The 17,631-nt window shown below is 43.7% G+C and overlaps 1 long non-coding RNA gene across 1 annotated transcript; it reads right to left on the bottom strand.

Moving 5' to 3' along the window:
* Nucleotides 1-5,551: 5,551 nt before the first annotated feature.
* LOC115200831 (uncharacterized) lies at nt 5,552-7,390 on the bottom strand. The gene is made up of 5 exons (XR_003879605.1): nt 7,261-7,390; nt 6,531-6,600; nt 6,250-6,421; nt 5,961-6,120; nt 5,552-5,851 (listed from the first exon to the last, which is right to left on the bottom strand). It is a non-coding gene; the product is annotated as an uncharacterized LOC115200831 (long non-coding RNA).
* Between the last annotated feature and the right edge of the window lie 10,241 nt (nt 7,391-17,631).

The raw sequence follows: 17,631 nt of genomic DNA, 5'->3' as shown, positions 1-17,631 counted from the left end.
AAGCAACAAAATAGGAAAAATGCCAAGGGGCTTGAGTACTTTCGCAAGCCACTGTATGTGTAGGGTGTGCAATCATCAGCATACATAGTCATTTTAACTTATTGTTAGACAAGTGGCAAATAATTTGTAAAAATAGAGATGAGTAATAGCCCAATGCAACTGACCTGAGGGATACTAAACAGTACATATCTAATGTTAGAGAAGCTTCCATTGAATAATACTGAGTTTTATTGGATAAGTAACTCTCACCATGTGATGACAGGTCATAACATGGTGAGGTCATAATATGCGTAAAGCCATACGTTTTTTTCAATAACAAATGATGATCAATAACATCAAATGCTGCACTGAAATCTAACAATACAGCTCCAACAATCATCTTATTTTCAATTTATATCAGCCAATCATCAGTCATCTGAGTCAGTGCAGTACAATCTGGGTGCCCTTCCCTTATTTGTTCAAACACAATTTTCTCCATCCGTTTTCTAAGAATAGGCAGGAAGCTGATTTGGCGGCTGTTAGAGCCAGCAAAGGGTGCTTTACTAGTTTTAGGTAGCGGAATTACTTTAACTTCCTTCCAAGCCTGTGGGGACACACACTCCTTTCGGCTTTGGTTAAATACATCAACTTCAATGAGCGATGAAGATGATTTGGGTTTTTTGGTCCGCATTGTCATTTATCTTATTTTGGTAAGGTAATTATAATAATATTATTGTTCTGGACATTGTAAATGAGGTTTAGAGTGTTAATTACACACAATTACACATTTAATAGCTTTATATTTTCATTATAAAAAAGTGCATTATTTAAAAAGTTACATGCATCATTGCTAAAAAAACAACAACAAAAACATTGGCAACAGTAGCAGGCGCTTGGCCCTTCTACCTGTAGAAAATACCTCGGAAATTCTAAACAGCATCACAAACGAAAGCTGCTAAGGGGAAAATCCAGAGCTCTCTGCTACCGCACTGCAAGTGGTACCGGAGTGCAAGAGGCTTCTAAACAGCTTCTACCCCCAAGCCATAAGACTCCTGAACATCTAATCAAATGGCTACCCAGACTATTTGCTCTGCACCCCCCCCCCCCCCCCCCACGTTGCAGCTATTTTCTGTCATTATCTATGCATAGTCACTTTAATAACTCTACCTACATGTACATAATACCTCAATTACCTCGACTAATCGGTGCCGCACATTGACTCTCTACCGGTACCCCCTGTATATAGCCTTGCTATTGTTATTTTACTGCTGTTCTTTAATTTATTGTTACTTTTATTTATGTATATTATTTGTAGGTATTTTTCTTAACTGCATTTTTGGTTAAGTGCTTGTAAGTAAGTATTTCACTAAGGTCTACACCTATTGTATTCCGTGCATTTGACAAATAAATATTTGATTTGGCAGTAGTGGCCTTACTGAAGAGCTCAGTGACTTTCAACGTGGCACCTTTCCAACAAGTCAGTTTGTCATATTTCTGCCCTGTTTCAACTGCCCCGGTCAGCTGTAAGTGCTGTTATTGTGAAGTGGAAAAGTCTCGGAGCAACAACGGCTCAGCCGCGAAGTGGTAGACCACCAAAAGTCTGTCAAGCAACAAATTAAATGGGGCCAAACATTGTAATTCACACAGGTACTAATGATTTGATGGCAATGCAAGGACATGTAGCTCCTGCAATGGACCAAGTGGCAGCCAGAGCTGCAGTGAAATTTCCTAACACCAAAAGCACTATGTCCACCATGTGGCGATGTGCCCTTCCACATTTATTCAGAGCAGCAATGCTGAGCTGTCTAGAGGCTGTGCTCTGTTATACAATGTTTACCTAGCGAAACACTGTGATGTTCACCCCAGCTGATGTACGACCTAGCATACTTAAACAGGGTGCCCCCCCTCTAAAACCCACGCTGACAGGACAACACCCCAATCAGAAGAGACCCACAGTCCAGCAAGACAGCTATGCAGAAGTGGCACAGATAATAGAACACCCTGCTGCTGGCGAGCTAAACCAGGTAAGGCATCTGATGAACATAATGTGCTCAAAAATCCAGTAATTCCTTCTTTGTTATTACATCCTATTATCATTATGAGTTAAGTTTTATCCAGGACAGGGTTAAAGTTAGCTCATATTAATATAGGTAGCCTCAGATACAAAGTTCATTAGTCATTTATTTCTCATTTCTGAGACTTGATAAAACAGCACCTTTTGCTACAGCAATAAGAATACTAGGAAATAACCTCTATAGAAAAGACAGGAATGTCTACGGGGTTGCTGTACATATTCAGAGCCATATTCCTGTAAAGCTCAGAGAGGATCTCATGAAAAATGAAGTACAAGTGCTGTGGTTGCAGGTTTGTGTCTCATCTGAAGCCTCTTCTTTTAGGGTGCTGCAATAGACCAAGTGCAAGCTGTCAGTATCTGGAGAATGTGTCTGATGGTCTCTAATGCTAACAGAGTAATGTATTTTCTTGGTGACCTGATCATTGACTGGTTATCATCTATTTGTCCTCTCAAGAGGAAGCTTCTTACCTTGACTAATGCCTGTAACATGACCCACGGTATCACTCAACCAACTAGAGTGTATACCAATAGTGTTGGATCTGTGACATCCACTTGTATTGATTATATCTTCACCAATGCTGCTCCAAAGCAATATCAGTTCCCATTGGCTGTAGGGACCATAACATTGTGGCAATAACAAGGAAAGCTGAAGTCTCAAAGGCAGGGCCTAAAGTTATTTATAAGACATCATACAAAATGTTTTCTCAGGACTCATACGTATGAGGAGAATCTAGATGCAGCACTTGGAATATTTGTAAAAATATTATTTCCAGTTGACAAACATGCACCTATTAAGAAACTAATTGTGAGAACTGTTAGAGCCCCTGATTCAACGATTAATTGAAAAGTTGTATGGTTTAAAGAATTTATGCAAAAAAGGTGGCAAACAAGACGGGCTGCTCAATTGAAAAATGTTGTGAATTTGGAGCACCTTAAATAATATTATGGGCAGAAAAAAACTAATTAATCTCCATTCATTAAAGTGTCATTTATAACAAAACCTTTTGATATAGCCAATCAGTTTTTTTAATGATTATTTTTACCCCTTTTTCCTCCCCAATTTCGTGATATCAAATTGCGATCGAATTATGATCTTGTCTCATCGCTGCAACTCCCCAACGGGCTCGAGAGAGGCGAAGGTCAAGTCATGCTTCCTCCGATACATGACTTGCCAAACCGCGCTTCTTAACACCTGCTCGCTTAACCCAGAAGCCAGCTGCACCAATGTGTCAGAGGAAACACCGTTCAACTGACGGCAGAAGTCAGCCTGCAGGTGCCCAGCCCGCCACAAGGAGTCGCTGGGATCAAACCCCAGGCTGTAGTGACGCCGCAACACTACGATGCAGTGCCTTAGACCGCTGTGCCACTCGGGAGGCCTATAGCCAATCATTTCAATTACATTTTCATCGGTATAGTGATCAAACAGAAGTGAAATGACAACATTGAACAGTGAACCATCATATGTGTTTTGAAGATCGAATAATGAAAGAGTAGGTTTGACATTTTGAATTTGGTCAAGTTTGTGTGGAAGAGGTGGACAAACAGTATTTATAAATAATGATAAGCCACCCGGCATAGACAACCTAAATGGGAAACTATTGAGAATGGTAGCAGACCTTATTGCCACCCCTATTTGAAATGTCTTTAACCAAAGCCTAAAGGAATGTGTGTGTCCACAGGCATGGAAGGAAGCTAAAGGAATTCTACTACCTGAAAATTGTAAAGCACCCTTTGCTGGCTCTAACAGCCACCCAATCAGTTTGCTGCCTGTTCTTAGTAAACGGATGGAGAGAATTGTTTGAATAAATACAATGCTATTTTTTTCTGAGAAATACTTAACTATTGGCTTTCAGCATACATATAGGGAACTGCATTCAACAATAAATTGGTCTGAAAAACATCTAAAAAGCATAGTATTTGGTTCAAAGAATTCTCTTAGACCTAAACCTCAACTGGGGTTGTGCATAAAGGGTGTGACCATTGAACAAGTTGAAAAAGCTGAACTCCTAGGAGTAAGATCATGGTCAAGTCATATTGACAAAGTTGTTGTGAAGATGGGGAGAGGTATGTCTGCTTTATAAAAATATGTTCTGTTATTTACACATCAACTGTACTACTTTTTCAAGCTCTGATCTTGTCCCATCTTGTCCCATCTTGATTAGTGTCAGGTAATATGGTCAGGTGCAGCAAAGATGGACCTAGCAAAGTTGCAGCTGGCTTGAAGCAGAACGCCTTGCCCTTAACTGCACACACAGAACTAACAACAACATGCATGATATTATTTCATGGTTAAGGAGAAATTGACTACTTCGCTTGTAGTCTTTTTAAGAAACATTTGTGTGTTAAATGCCTAACCACTTGTATAATCTATTTGCATACACTTCAAACAGACCTACATACCCCACCAGACACGCCACTATGGGTTTCTACACGTTACCCAAACCAAAAACATGTGTTGCTCAGTTGTGTATAGAGCCATGTCATCCTGGAATGATCTGCCACCAGAGGCTACTCAGTTATGTATAGAGCCATGTCATCCTGGAATGCTCTGCCACCAGAGGTTACTCAGTTATGTATAGAGTCATGTCATCCTGGAATGCTCTGCCACCAGAGGCTACTCAGTTATGTATAGAGCCATGTCATCCTGGAATGCTCTGCCACCAGAGGTTACTCAGTTATGTATAGAGTCATGTCATCCTGGAATGCTCTGCCACCAGAGGTTACTCAGTTATGTATAGAGCCATGTCATCCTGGAATGCTCTGCCACCAGAGGCTACTCAGTTATGTATAGAGCCATGTCATCCTGGAATGCTCTGCCACCAGAGGTTACTCAGTTATGTATAGAGCCATGTCATCCTGGAATGCTCTGCCACCAGAGGTTACCCAGGCAAAAAGCAAGTTTACCTTTAAAATACATCTTGTATCACAGCGCCTCTCCGCTTTCTAAAGATCTAATTTAACAGTACTGTATATATGAAGTGTAAATAGTATTTTTGTTGTCTCTTGGTGCCTTTCCGATACAGCCTTATGAAATATCTTGTTATTTTCTATTACCAGTTCTGAATAGGTCATTCTTGAAAATACAGGAAAACAACAGTTGAACAGGGAGAAATGTTTACAAAAAACTAGAACAAGAACTGCTTTCCTGCCTGTCTTTGAGAGAGAACCGAGAGAGATCAAGCGAGAAAGGGGCTGTGAGAGAAGGATGGTGTGACGATCGGCGTAAGGAGTAGACCAAGGTGCAGCGTGTTGAGTGCTCATGATAAATATTTATTATTATACTCAGAACACTATACAAAACAATAAACAAAGAAACACGAACGTTACGTTCTGCAGGCTTCACTGAGCAATACAAAAACAAGATCCCACCCAGGAGGGAAAAGGGCTGCCTAAGTATGATTCCTAATCAGAGACAACGATAGACAGCTGCCTCTGATTAGGAACCATACTCGGCTCAACACAAAGAAATAGAAAACATAGACTGGCATAGAATGCCCACCCCACATCACACCCTGACCTAACCCAAACAAAGGGAAAATAAAAACGGCAATCTAAGGTCAGGGCATGACAGATCAATAGAGAGGAGCGAGCAGGGCTAGACTGGAGCCAGAGCCAAAACAGGCTGCAAGGCAACACAGACTCTGGGATGGCGGAAGCAGATGATTTGCTGACCCAACCTGCATGGAAGGATTTCTGAGAGAATGAGAGATGCAAACAAGTCTCGAATAAGTCTCAGTGGCGTGCAGATTATCACCCCAATCTTTGAATCTCTGATCCTCCTTAGCTCTAATACGTCAACTAGGACAAACATGGAAATAGAAAGAGAGATTGATATTACTCGCTGGATATAAAGGCAAATGACAACTGACAAATAAAGTTTGTGTTCATCAGGTGTTTGTGTACTTACAGGTTGGAGTTTTTCCACTCAAACTCCTTCAGGTCTGCGTGAAAGCGTGTAACGTGGGTTAATTGGCAATGGATTCTTCGGAACAACCTTTCTGGTCTTGCGGCTTACTCCTGCTTTCGCTGTGCATTTGGTTCCTTCAGGGTTTATTCAAACCTGGAACCTGCACAACGCAACATAGACTATATTAAATCAATTGAGGCATTGAAAAGATAACAATAAGAAATATCATTCCAATGTAACAAAAAAATGCTGAATGTAAGTGTTGGATCAATGAATGTTCAATGCTTACCTCTGTATCAGCTGCAAGGTTGCAAAGGCCGACTCCTGGTATGCTATGTTAAAACATAGAAAGTGCTGAAGAGCACAGAGGGCAGCAGCAAAGTTGGACTCACTGTCCAAAACACCGACCACTCTCCCCTCAATTGACACCATCCATTTTGAGGAACCCAATAGAGTATTTCCTGAAATACACAAAAGTAAGGGTGTTAGTGTATACTTACTAGACATCTCTAGATAGGTACCACAATACTACATATTTCTGTTCCACCTTAAATCAAATAAATGTATTACCAAGCATGATCAGCCTTGGTGTGTCTGGCAAAGGAGTTTGAGCCTCGACATCAACCCGAATTGCAGTGACCTAAAATCACAAAACGTGCATATAAAAAATATTCAAATATGTGTAATAGTACAGTATTTATACCATTAATCATATAACATTTACAAGTATAAAGCACTATTCTTTACATCTGTCACGCCCTGACCTTAGAGAGAAGTTTTATTTCTCTATTTGGTTAGGTCAGGGTGTGATGTGGGGTGGGCATTCTATGTTGTTTATTTCTTTGTTTTTGGCCGAGTATGGTTCCTAATCAGAGGTAGCTGTCTATCGTTGGCTCTGATTGGGAATCATACTTAGGCAGCCCTTTTCCCACCTGTGATTGTGGGATCTTGTTTTTGTGTAGCTGCCTGTGAGCAGCCCAGAACGTCACGTTTTGTTTTTCTCCTGTTTTTGTTGTTTGGTGAGTTTCATCTTTATTAAAAGATGTGGAATTCCATGCACGCTGCGCCTTGGTTTATTTATGATCGGGAGTTTGAAGATGGTGAACGTGACAACATCTACCAAGAGGAACAGAGATTTCGTTCTTCTCTTTGAAGTGGGTCATCAACAAAAGAATGGCAGCAGTGGTGGCTGTTAGATCGTCATTGCCTCTGACGTAACCGTCGATTTAATTCAGCAGGCGCTAGATCTCTCTCCTCAACTTGGTCTTTTGGCTTTTAAAAAAGTTGACAATTCTCTTACCCTTGTTCAGGAGAGCTTGAGTCAGGCGACTGTCAATCACGATGCCAGTGAGGGTATTGAAGTGGTCGCAGAGCCATAACTTGATGAAAAGGAAAGGCCACTGTTCCTGGAGGTCACTGATGCTTTATTTTTCTTTTAAAAAATACAAAGAAAAAAAACAATGTTAGGCTATGCGCTGCACTCCATACCAGCACAAGAGGACAAACAATCAATTTGCAGAAACATTTGTATATTTTTGTACTTATCTATTTTTGTTATTTCTGTCCCTTTTATTGCATATGCCTCGCTCCCTCACAACATAAACCGTTTATTTTGAGGGCAAACAAATTAACTATTTACAGAACCTTTTTAACATTGTGTGTGTACACTTAAAAAAGGGTTCTGAAAGGGTTCTTTGGCTGTGCCTATAGGAGAACCCTTTTGGGTTCCATGTAGATCGACCAGTGACACAGACTGATACCCCCCAACAATTAAATGGACCTGTGATTCTGTGAGCAGAATCAGTGAGATATTTCCAAATGTGTATCCGTCTTCATTTTCTCCCATTACAACAAGGCCTTTAGTGTATGTTTTTACTTGGTATACAACTTTAGACACCTCTGCAGTGCTTTTCTTTGTGAACCCTTTTGACTGTACAGCTCCCTGAATGGCGTTGTTATAATTGCTCCTCAAATTCATTCATGACACCAACAACTTCAATGTTATGTGGAAAAAAGTAAGTAAGATTGGAGTAACTGGTGCCTATCAGACACATTTTCTACCACACTCCTTGAAGTAGGAGTGCTTGCTCTCAAACCTCAGTGTCCACAAACGAATAAATCGCCCAAATTGCAGGATGAGGTCAGGGTGGTGTAACAAATAGTGATGCTTTGGTGCAACGGCACTCTACCCCACAAGAAAAACTGTAGTTCGCCACATTTCTATGTTTTTTTTTCATGCGTAATGAATGCTTTAATATTTTGGAAATAGAAATTGCAGGATTTACAGCTGCACATTCGCAATAAAGCTACTTCCAGCTACCAACCAACCTGCAATATGAAAATTAGTCTACCCCCAGCCACCAAATTGCATGCACATACCAAAAGAGCTATCAAACTATACGTTACCATGCAATTCATGCCAAGCACACTTTCTCAAGAAAAAACATGTAATAGACTACAAGGCTAAATAAAATATCAGTCTGTGCCTGAGGTTTCAGATATCATTAATTTAACGTTGCCTAATTAATGGTTGGATAAGGATAATTTAAGATTAGCAAAAGCACAAGGAAAATTCAACTTGCGGAAAAATGCCACCACCTTCGCCCTGAATAATGCTAGCAAGCTAACCACTCAATCTAAAGAAAATGAAAGATAACTTTAATATCCTGCAGGGCAAAATATCAGTCTGTGCCTGATGTTGCTGAATTAATTAATGTAATGGACTAATAAGGATACCAAAAGCAGGGAGAATATTCCACTACACTTTTGCTAAATCACACACGTACCCCCAGACTGAATAGAGCTAACGTTAACCAGAGATATTTAGAGAACGGTGTCCAATGTAGTTCGCCATCTCTGAACTATAGTTAACGTTAGCAAGCAAGCACCATTTCCCTTTCATATGAGACGTCTCTCATTCCAACTACAAAATCACCCAAAAAGTATACATCCCAAGGCAAAATGTCAGTCCGTGCCTGCTGATGAACTAAAGGTGCATTCGACATAGCTAAACTCTCGCTCCCTCCCTAGACGAACAGTCTTTTTGTCCGGTAAAGCCTATGACCACTTTGCCACTAATACGACCACTTTGCCACTAATATCATCATGATGGCCACCCATGTCATGCACCCACTGGTTAAGTAGCCTATCCAAAGAAACACACATGGATTTCTGCATGTTGTTAATACTACAATGATTTGCTCTATTGCTACAAAATCACTGATAATAGCTTGAGTAGAACAGAAAGCTTATTTTCTCTTGAGTCTTCCCTCAAGGACCGTTTGGCGCGGAGCATCGCATTAGTGGAAATCAAGTTCTCAGGGCAGGCCTGGTTGTAGATAGGTTTGAGTCGCGTCAGGGACATTGTTAGCATTATAGCTTTCCCGCACCTTTACCTAATTATCCTAATCTGCTGCGTTAATTCTTGTAACCTGCTACGAAAAGTAACTTATGCTAGTCAAACCAGCATACCTGCCCTGAGAACAGTCTTCAATCAAATGTATTTATAAAGCCCTTTTTTTTTACATCAGTTGATGTCAAAGTGCTGTACAGAAACCCAGCCTAAAACCCCAAACAGCAAGCACTGCAGAAGCACGGTGGCTAGGAAAAACTCTCTTGAAGACCAGAACCTAGGAAGAAACCTAGAGAGGAGCCAGGCTGAGGGGTGGCCAGTCCTCTTCTGGCTGTGCCGGGTGGAGATTATAACAGAACATGGCCAAGATGTTCAAACGTTCATAGATGACCAGCAGGGTCAGATAATAATAATCACAGTGGTTGTAGAGGGTGCAACAGGTCAGCACCTCAGGAGTAAATGTCAGTTGGCTTTTCATAGCCGATCATTCAGAGTTAGAGACAGCAGGTGTGGTAGAGTCCAAAACAGCAGGTCCGGGATAAGGTAGCACGTCCAGTGAACAGGTCGGGTTCCATAGCCGCAGGCAGAACAGTTGAAACTGGAGCAGCAGCACGGCCAGGTGGACTGGGGACAGCAAGGAGTCATCATGCCAGGTAGTCCTGAGGCATGGTCCTAGGGCTGAGGTCCTCCGAGAGAAAGAAAGAAAGAGAGAATTAGAGAGAGCATATTTAAATTCACACAGGACACCAGATAAGACAAGAGAAATACTCCAGATGTAACAGACTGACCCTAGCCCCCCGACACATAAACTACTGCAGCATAAATACTGGAGGCTGAGACAGGAGGGATCAGAAGACACTGTGGCCCCATCCGATGATACCCCCGGACAGGGCCAAACAGGCAGGATATAACCCCACCCACTTTGCCAAAGCACAGCCCCCACACCACTAGAGGGATGTCTCCAACCACCAACTTACCGTCCAAAGACAAGGCCGAGTATAGCCCACAAAGATCTCCGCCACGGCACAACCCAAGGGGGGGGCACCAACCCAGACAGGAAGACCACGTCAGTGACTCAACCCACTCAAGTGACGCACCCCTCCCATGGACGGCATGGAAGAACACCAGTAAGCCAGTGACTCAGCCCCTGTAATAGAGTTAGAGGCAGAGAATCCCAGTGGAGAGAGGGGAACCGGCAAGGCAGAGACAGCAAGGGCGGTTCGTTGCTCCAGCCTTAACGTTCACCTTCACACTCCTGGGCCAGACTATACTTAATCATAGGACCTACTGAAGACTTAAAGGTTGAGACTGAGTCTGCGTCTCTTACATGGGTAGGCAGACCATTCCATAAAAATTGAGCTCTATAGGAGAAAGCCCTACCTCCAGCCGTTTGCTTAGAAATTCTAGGGACAATTAGGAGGCCTGCGTCTTGTGACCGTAGCGTACGTGTAGGTATGTATGTACGGCAGGACCAAATCGGAAAGATAGGTAGGAGCAAGCCCATGTAATGCTTTGTAGGTTAGCAGTAAAACCTTGAAATCAGCCCTTGCCTTAACAGGAAGCCAGTGTAGGGTGGCTAGCACTGGAGTAATATGATACAATTTTTTGGTTCTAGTCAGGATTCTAGCAGCCGTATTTAGCACTAACTGAAGTTTGTTTAGTGCTTTATCCGGGTAGCCGGAAAGTAGAGCATTGCAGTAGTCCAGCCTAGAAGTAACAAAAGCATGGATTAATTTTTCTGCGTCATTGTTGGACAGAAAGTTTCTGAATTTTGCAATGTTACGTAGATGGAAAAAAGCTGTCCTTGAAACAGTCTTGATATGTTCTTCAAAAGAGAGATCAGGGTCCAGAGTAATGCCGAGGTCCTTCACAGTTTTATTTGAGACGACTGTACAACCATCCACATTAATTGTCAGATTCAGCAGAAGATCTCTTTGTTTCTTGGGACCTAGAACAAGCATCTCTGTTTTGTCCGAGTTTAAAAGTAGAAAGTTTGCAGCCATCCACTTCTTTATGTCTGAAACACAGGCTTCTAGCGAGGGCAATTTTGGGGCTTGTTTTCTTGCCTAACATCATTATTTGGAAACGGTATATTGACGATATTTTTGTTCTATGGAGTGGTGATGCAGAACTGCTCCAGTCGTTTTATGCTTTTCTTAACTCCTGTTCTGAACATTTGAGATTTACTATGCAATCTGATACACGTCAAATCAGTTTTCTTGATCTTCTGATCTTGTGTGAAGATTGTCCGACTTCTGGTTTGGAGCGAGCAGTCGCACTACGCTTCACTCCACAGGTAATATTACACTTCACTACATTACAACGGTTTGATTTGTTTGATCCGAGCAATTCTTTTCTTAGCTAGCTACATAGCCGTCTTTGTATCAAAGATAATCGTGTAGCTTAGAGTAATTATCGAAGTTAGCTATCTTCGTCCTCCTAACGTAGTCATCACTGCTAGCTAGCTAGTCAACACTGCTAGCTAGCCAACCAGCCAACTTCCACCGACTAGCTGCACTATCTATTACATTACAACGGAACGACTTGACTAGTGTAGTGTTAGTGAGCCAGCTACTTAGTTGTCTTTGCATCTAAGATAATTGTGTAGTTTAGAGTAATTATTAGTAAGTAGCCAGCCGCGACGCCAGACATAGTCAACACACCTAGTCATCATTAATCCACTGCTAGCTAGCTAGCCAACAGCTAGCCAACCGTTACCGACCAGCAGCGCTGTAGATACCAATACTTTACAACGGAACGATTTGACTAGTGCAGTGTTGGCTAGCTAGCTACATAGTTGTCTTTGTCATAGCTTGATAATTGTGTAGTTTAGTAATTACCGAGGTTAGCTAGCCAGCTATTGCCGTCCCCCGCGACGCCATTTTTTCCAAACCCAGCCAACTAGTAACACTGTAGAAACTAAAATACATTACAAAGGAACGTCTTGATTAGTGTTATGTTAGCTAGCTACAAAGTTGCTTTGTATCATGACAAGGTGTAGTACTGAAACTATCGAGGTCACCTAGCCAGCTACACCTAGCCAGCTACACGGTCAAACAAAGTCAACAACGCAGCCACTGCTAGCTAGCCTACTCCACCAGCCAGCAGTACTGTATCATTTTCGTCATTTTAGTCAATAGATTTTTTGCAACGTAAGCTTAACTTTCTGAACATTCGAGACGTGTAGTCCACTTGTCATTCCAATCTCCTTTGCATTAGCGTAGCCTCTTCTGTAGCTTGTCAACTATGTGTCTGTCTATCCCTGTTCTCTCCCCTCTGCACAGGCCATACAAACGCTTCACACCGCGTGGCCGCTGCCACTCTAACCTGGTGGTCCCAGCGCGCACGACCCACGTGGAGTTCCAGGTCTCCTCTGGAACTGCCGGTCTGCGGCCAACAAGGCTGAGTTCATCTCAGCCTATGCTACCCTCCAGTCCCTAGACTTCCTGGCGCTGACGGAAACATGGATCACCACAGATAACACTGCTACTCCTACTGCTCTCTCCTCGTCTGGCCACGTGTTCTCGCATACCCCTAGAGCATCGAGCCAGCGGGGTGGTGGCACTGGAATCCTCATCTCTCCCAAGTGGACATTCTCTCTTTCTCCCCTGACCCATCTGTCTATCTCCTCATTTGAATTCCATGCTGTCACAGTTACCAGCCCTTTCAAGCTTAACATCCTCATCATTTATCGCCCTCCAGGTTCCCTTGGAGAGTTCATCAATGAGCTTGACGCCTTGATAAGTTCCTTCCCTGAGGATGGCTCACCTCTCACAGTTCTGGGTGACTTTAACCTCCCCACGTCTACCTTCGACTCATTCCTCTCTGCCTCCTTCTTTCCACTCCTCTCCTCTTTTGACCTCACCCTCTCACCTTCCCCCCCTACTCACAAGGCAGGCAATACGCTTGACCTCATCTTTACTAGATGCTGTTCTTCCACTAATCTCATTGCAACTCCTCTCCAAGTCTCCGACCACTACCTTGTATCCTTTTCCCTCTCGCTCTCATCAAAAACTTCTCACTCTGCCCCTACTCGGATGGTATTGCGCCGTCCCAACCTTCGCTCTCTCTCTCCTGCTACTCTCTCCTCTTCCATCCTATCATCTCTTCCCTCTGCTCAAACCTTCTCCAACCTATCTCCTGATTTTGCCTCCTCAACCCTCCTCTCCTCCCTCTCTGCATCCTTTGATTTTCTCTGTCCCCTATCCTCCAGGCCGGCTCGGTCCTCCCCTCCTGCTCCGTGGCTCGACGACTCACTGCGAGCTCACAGAACAGGGCTCCGGGCGGCCGAGCGGAAATGGAGGAAAACTCGCCTCCCTGCGGACCTCGCATCCTTTCACTCCCTCCTCTCTACATTTTCCTCTTCTGTCTCTGCTGCTAAAGCCACTTTCTACCACTCTAAATTCCAAGCGTCTGCCTCTAACCCTAGGAAGCTTTTTGCTACCTTCTCCTCCCTCCTGAATCCTCCTCCCCCTCCCCCCCCTCCTCCCTCACTGCGGATGACTTCGTCAACCATTTTGAAAAGAAGGTTGACGACATCCGATCCTCGTTTGCTAAGTCAAGCGACACCGCTGGTCCTGCTCACACTGCCCTACCCTGTGCTTTGACCTCTTTCTCCCTTCTCTCTCCAGATGAAATCTCGCGTCTTGTGACGGCCGGCCGCCCAACAACCTGCCCACTTGACCCTATCCCCTCCTCTCTTCTCCAGACCATTTCCGGAGACCTTCTCCCCTACCTCACCTCGCTCATCAACTCATCCTTGACCGCTGGCTACGTCCCTTCCGTCTTCAAGAGAGCGAGAGTTGCACCCCTTCTGAAAAAACCTACACTCGATCCCTCCGATGTCAACAACTACAGACCAGTATCCCTTCTTTCTTTTCTCTCCAAAACTCTTGAACGTGCCGTCCTTGGCCAGCTCTCCTGCTATCTCTCTCAGAACGACCTTCTTGATCCTAATCAGTCAGGTTTCAAGACTGGTCATTCAACTGAGACTGCTCTTCTCTTTGTCACGGAGGCTCTCCGCACTGCTAAAGCTAACTCTCTCTCCTCTGCTCTCATCCTTCTAGACCTATCTGCTGCCTTTGATACTGTGAACCATCAGATCCTCCTCTCCACCCTCTCCGAGCTGGGCATCTCCGGCGCGGCCCACGCTTGGATTGCGTCCTACCTGACAGGTCGCTTCTACCAGGTGGCGTGGCGAGAAGCTGTCTCCGCACCACGTGCTCTCACCACTGGTGTCCCCCAGGGCTCTGTTCTAGGCCCTCTCCTATTCTCGCTATACACCAAGTCACTTGGCTCTGTCATATCCTCACACGGTCTCTCCTATCATTGCTATGCAGACGACACACAATTAATCTTCTCCTTTCCCCCTTCTGACAACCAGGTGGCGAATCGCATCTCTGCATGTCTGGCAGACATATCAGTGTGGATGACGGATCACCACCTCAAGCTGAACCTCGGCAAGACGGAGCTGCTCTTCCTCCCGGGGAAAGACTGCCCGTTCCATGATCTCGCCATCACGGTTGACAACTCCCTTGTGTCCTCCTCCCAGAGTGCTAAGAACCTTGGCGTGATCCTGGACAACACCCTGTCGTTCTCCACTAACATCAAGGCGGTGACCCGATCCTGTAGGTTCATGCTCTACAACATTCGCAGAGTACGACCCTGCCTCACACAGGAAGCGGCGCAGGTCCTAATCCAGGCACTTGTCATCTCCCGTCTGGATTACTGCAACTCGCTGTTGGCTGGGCTCCCTGCCTGTGCCATCAAACCCCTACAACTCATCCAGAACGCCGCAGCCCGTCTGGTGTTCAACCTTCCCAAGTTCTCTCACGTCACCCTTCTCCTCCGCTCTCTCCACTGGCTTCCAGTTGAAGCTCGCATCCGCTACAAGACCATGGTGCTTGCCTACGGAGCTGTGAGGGGAACGGCACCTCCGTACCTTCAGGCTCTGATCAGGCCCTACACCCAAACAAGGGCACTGCGTTCATCCACCTCTGGCCTGCTCGCCTCCCTACCTCTGAGGAAGCACAGTTCCCGCTCAGCCCAGTCAAAACTGTTCGCCGCTCTGGCACCCCAATGGTGGAACAATCTCCCTCACGATGCCAGGACAGCGGAGTCAATCACCACCTTCCGGAGACACCTGAAACCCCACCTCTTTAAGGAATACCTGGGATAGGATAAAGTAATCCTTCTAACCCCCCCCCTTTAAAGGATTTAGATGCACTATTGTAAAGTGTTTGTTCTACTGGATATTATAGGTGAATGCACCAATTTGTAAGTCGCTCTGGATAAGAGCGTCTGCTAAATGACTTAAATGTAAATGTAAATGTAAGATAATGTTTTATACACTGATCTTTACAGGAAACCTACTGATCGTAACAGTTTGTTGAGGGCTGATAGTTGTCACCCACTTCCCTTGAAAAATAGTTTGCCCTACAGCCAATTCTGTCGAATCAAAAGAATTTGCATTAAACAATCAGATTTCGACAGAAATATGGCTGAGACTCAGGATAAGTTCAAGGAGAGGGGGTACAACAATGATCAGATTAATATTGCCATTGAGAAAATTCAAAACAAAACGAGACATGACCTTTTTCAAGGTCAGTCTCGCAAAAAGACGCATTCATGCGTTCTTACTACCCGCTATTCAAAGTGCTCTGAACAAATTAAAGGAATCGTTCACAAACATTGGCACATTCTGAAATATGATGATAGTCTTGGTAATGTGTTTTCTGATCTTCCCCTGGTCGTATTCTCGCGGGGCAGAAATCTCAGAGACCAATTGGTACACTCTGATTTACCACCCCAAGATATTCCTCAACAACGCCTATTTGCGCCCATACTGGATGGAAATTACAAGTGTAATGGCTGTGCTCAATGCAATGGCACTTACAAATGTAGATCCTTCAAACACCCCCAAACAGGGAAATCTATCCCAATTAAAGGTGTTATTACGTGTTCCACTAATGCAGTTATTTACCTTATAACTTGTCCCTGTGGTAAAAATTATGTGGGTAAAACAAAGCGTGAATTAAAAGTACGTATCTCAGAGCACCGTAGCACCATTAGGTGCAAAAACCTGACTTACCCAGTTGCGGCCCACTTTTTGGAGGCAGGCCATTCGATTTCGTCTCTGCGTTATATTGGCATCGAACATGTCACCCTCCCGAGGAGAGGGGGTGACCTTGATAATTTATTGTTAAAACGAGAGGCTGCCTGGATCTTTAATTTAAAGACACTTGCTCCCTTCGGTCTCAACATAGACTTTGATCTGAAGACATTCTTGTGATTATTGTGATTTTGCCATTGTAATTGTTTGTTAGATACTTTTTAGACTACAAATGCTATGATCATATGTTATCCATTTGTTTGTCTTTTTGTATGTTTCTTGTATACCATTTTAATATTTCAGTTAACCAATGATATTAGGCCATACTTGGCCATGATTACAAACACCTGTGTGTCTCTTGACACTATATAAATGACTCATCTCCCAGTGTTTGTGATGATACCCTGATGAAGACAGCTTAGCTGTCGAAACGTTGGTTATTAAAATTTTTGCATCTGAGCTCTTAGAGTGTGCGGCTTTCCTTTATTTTCTAGTGTTCTGCTCCGCTAGCCAGCACCTCGCCTTTATAGGTGTGCGTTTCTTTTTTCTAGACAATTTTGGGGCTTCACCATGTTTCATTGAAATGTACAGCTGTGTGTCGTCCGCATAGCAGTGAAATTTAACATTATGTTTTTGAATGACATCCCCAACAGGTAAAATATATAGTGAAAACAATAGTGGTCCTAAAACGGAACCTTGAGGAACACTGAAATTTACAGTTGATTTGTCAGAGAACAAACCATTCTCAGAGACAAACTGATATCTTTCCGACAGATACGATCTAAACCAGGCCAGAACTTGTCCATGTAGACCAATTTGGGTTTCCAATCTCTCCAAAAGAATGTGGTGGTCGATGGTATCAAAAGCAGCACTAAGATCTAGGAGCACGAGGACAGATGCAGAGCCTCGGTCTGACATCATTAAAAGGTAATTTACCACCTTCACAAGTGCAGTCTCAGTGCTATGATGGGGTCTAAAACCAGAATGAAAAGTTTCGTATACATTGTTTGTCTTCAGGAAGGCAGTGAGTTGCTGCGCAACAGCTTTTTCTAAAATTTTTGAGATTCGATATAGGCCGATAGTTTTTTATAATTTCTAAGTCAAGATTCGGCTTTTTCAAGAGAGGCTTTATTACTGCCACTTTTAGTTAGCTTGGTACACATCCGGTGGATAGAGAGCCGTTTATTATGTTCAACATAGGAGGGCCA

This window comes from Salmo trutta, chromosome 10 (assembly GCF_901001165.1).
Source record: "Salmo trutta chromosome 10, fSalTru1.1, whole genome shotgun sequence".
In the NCBI taxonomy this organism is placed as follows: domain Eukaryota; kingdom Metazoa; phylum Chordata; class Actinopteri; order Salmoniformes; family Salmonidae; genus Salmo; species Salmo trutta.
Note: the sequence above shows the minus strand (reverse complement) of the source record. Positions and strands in the feature narration are given on the sequence as shown.